Here is a 3,932-nt window from a genome sequence, read left to right as displayed (position 1 = left end):
CTATTTTAATTAAGTTTATGTCATCGATTCGAAGCTGAATCTCCTTCGACTTCTTGCTACTTCCACAGTTTTTACTTGAAGAACTATCATCAAAATAATTCTCCTTGAAATCGTGGCAACGAATTAAATGTCTCTTTAAGTTGGTTCCGTGTTTACCCTGTAAAAAACATTTTCTTATTATCCTACTAATATATAATTGATCTTAATTTTCATTGATAAGATAATCTTACATTCGTAAAAGATCTAGTCGGATGAACAAGTGAAAAGTTGAAAAGAGCCCCAAAGGTATTTTATTTTGATTAAGATTAAGACATTAGTAAAGAGAAACAATGATTTTTTACTGCCAATACTAAACATCTATAGTATATGTATGTTATATGCACATTGTGGATGAATATCGGATCGCAGCCAGTGTCTCTTATTGGAAAGCATCCTATAGCTGCGTTTCATTATTCACTGCGAGTATTGAAAATCTATAGCATACGTAACATAAACTGTAGAATTTTAGTACTCGCAGTGAATAACGGAAAACAACCCATGGGTGGTATTAATAACCCGTTCTTATTTTAAGATTATCTTAAGTAGTCTTAAAGTTAGTGCAACCTTCTGATTGACTTATGAGTTATGACATCTTAAAACTGTAATTAACACAGTCTCAAGTACAAGAATCGATTATGAATATTGAATACCGGCCTATGCCACGCTCTTGGCTGCGTTTGGAAACGTTAGCCGGGTGTCGCGTTGTGTATCATCTTATCCTTGTTTAACATTAGATAAACAACATAAAATGATACACGAATATAATCGAGTAACGTTTCCGAATGCAGTTTGTCTCCATACAAATGTGTCCATACAAATGTGTCTATAACCTAAATAACCTTAATCGGCACTATTATTGAAAAATTCGCATGTCTTTAATTATAAAATTTTAAACTTACCATTAGCGATACTTTGCAGAAAGTACAGACGGATTCTTCAGAAGCTTTATCATAAGTGAAATACTTATGTGCTTTATTGGTAGTTATCCTACCCATGTTGCTTGATATTAATCTTGCTTTAATCTTAGGTTTATTGTCTCCTGACACCTCATGGGCTGTCGATACGGCCAGTAACGAATGCGAACTATCAACGAACACTAAACACTTAATCTTAATCTATACGTCAGAGTTTCCGAGAACTCGTAAACGTAAACAACACGGAAAAACCGTGATATGCGGGGCAACGGGAATCGAAACCGGAACGGCAGATCACGAGTCGAGCGTGCTAAGCACTGAGCCACTCGTTGAGTCGTTGCCCCAGTTGCTTGATATTGAGTTGTACAAAAAATAAGCGACGACACTAGAAAAATTATCAGGGCACTCTTCATCATAGCCGACACTCGGCCGTAGGAAATATGCATGCAAGAAGACTAGAAACCAGGGCCGCGTTCCGTTTCAGGCATATGCGCGCATTTTCTATAGTGAGCGTCACGTATACTATAGGGGAATGCGCGCATATGCGCATTGTATGCATGATTACATCATGGGGATATGTATGTTGGTGGCTGTCGACTGTAGTCGACGATCGTACATACTGAAGAGGTTAAAAAATCCGAACCAAAAATCGAAACCGAACCGAAAAATATTTTCGGTCCGGTTACGGTTTCGGTCCATTAGCCTGTACAACATTTCGGTCCGGTTATCGGTTTCGGTCCGACAAAAATAACGGTTACAGTCCGGTTATCGGTTTCGGTTTCGGTCCGGTCCGAGTCCCTGGTAACTATGCCTTGCTATTTTCTTAATATCTCCTAAAATAGTGATCGAACAAAAAAATGTTTCCTACAGAAGTTAAGGTAAATGTACCACTTCGTGGACATGACCCAATTGTTGGACAAATTGTGACAATTTTAAATATTAAGCTTTTGATGATATGTGTTACTCTAAATAAATTTTTAAGCAATTTTTCATATTATTTAGAAATTAAGTATTACATAATTTATTCATATTAAAAATGATACTTTTGTAAAAAGAATTTCGTTTATGGACAATCGTCCATTTATTAGGACATTCACACATATGCGTGTATCAATTATTGGACATTCCTTAGCGTACCTGTCTACTGAATGATTAAAAAACATATTTTGTATATATTACATATAAAACTTTATATAAAACTTCACTAATTACAATTTCGATAAAGTTTTTTTGTACAATCTTGATTGATAAGTAAGTAAAATGCGATTCCCTTCTATAATAAAAAAATTGCTTATTATTTGTCCAATAATTGGGTCATACTTTTGTGGACACAGAGACACGTCACATTTTTTGTCCAATAATTAGGACATTTGAATCATATTATATTTAAGACTAAATACAATTTATAATAAACGCAAATAACTTATTTGTGTGTGCGTGCGTGCGTGCGTGTGTGTGAGATAATGGATTTAGTTTCAGAAAACATCCATTCTTACTAAGCATGTGTAATAAACTAAAATTTTTATGTTTCTAAAGTTTAAATAGATGATTTCGTTGTGCAATTCCTTAACTGTCCAATAACCGGTACATTTACCTTACTTGTTTTTTTACGTAGAATAAAATCCTATAATAAAAAATATACATTTCCATTTAAAAAAATTAATTTGATCTTCAAATTACATTGAAAACGCCCTCCAAATAAATAATTGAGAGTGCCATTCTCTTCCTGTACGATACACGCTTGTGATTTGCGCGCGTGCTTCCACCCAGTGATACGCGGTATCTTGCTTCTTCGCGCTCGGGGATGGTCGAGAAATAATAACTGGATTTCTCTAAGTTTGAATACTGTTTATTGAACGGCTCGTGGATGCAGCGTACGGCGTTGTATGGTAAAAAACACGTACAAAGGATGTAACCGTTGCGTTGTACGAATGGCCGCGCTAGAGACAACGAACGATTAACGAAGTGATGGCAATTGCGAGTCACCGCCGCGAACAACGAGCAGTTACGATGACGCACGAGCGCTTCGGCCAATCAGGCGCGCAATCCGGCGAAAGCGAGTTCGGTAGAAGTTAGACGCCGGGCGCCATAATCAAATTAAATGGGTATACTTAACACTTCCCCCCTCGAAGTCATGGAATATGTGTTTTAACATTTTTTTATATCTTCTACATTTTTCGAGATAATCAGCTGAAAAGTTTTCAAATGAACACCTTATATATTAATTCTATAAGTCTACATAAAAATAGTTAAAAAAAAAACAAATTCTATTTAAAAATTGAAAAAAATTTTTTTTTATTCGATTAGTGAATAATTGATTTTAACGTATAATATACCATCATGTGTTTATTGGGTAATTGTGTTGATTCCCATCGCCTCTTTATTATCACTTTTTTTCGTTAATAATATTTTTATATTAAAATATGCTTATAGTAAATGTTCACAATGTGACTAGGAGAAGATGATGAAAATAACGTTCAAAAAACAGAGAGAATAACGTATAAAAAACGGATATGAATACCGTTAAAAAAATTAAATGAGGACAACGTTTATAAACCGGATGTGAATAACGTTAAAAAAACGAATGAGAATAACGTTAAAAAAATCAAATAAGATAACGTTTAAAAACTGGATGTTAATAAAGTTAAAAAAACTGTATATCGTTTATGACAACGTTTATCAGCCGGACATAAAATTATACGAAACTGATAGACGTTGAATCTACTACGTTTAGACCTGACTGGTAAATACTTGATTTCGAAGTATAATATACCATCATGTGTGTATTAGGAGGGAGTCAATGAGTGCATCTTTTTCTACATGGGAGTATCCTCACTCCTGTAATACGTACTCTAGTAATACTATTTCTATGGTAAATACTGATACGTAAAGGCCGTGGCGAGTAATATTTCCACACTCGATGACATGTACATTAATATTTGAAACGTTCTCATGGTTATCACGGATACAGTGCCGACA

This window comes from Cyphomyrmex costatus, unplaced genomic scaffold (assembly GCF_001594065.2).
Source record: "Cyphomyrmex costatus isolate MS0001 unplaced genomic scaffold, Ccosl1.0 scaffold1008, whole genome shotgun sequence".
In the NCBI taxonomy this organism is placed as follows: Eukaryota; Metazoa; Arthropoda; class Insecta; order Hymenoptera; family Formicidae; genus Cyphomyrmex; species Cyphomyrmex costatus.
Note: the sequence above shows the minus strand (reverse complement) of the source record.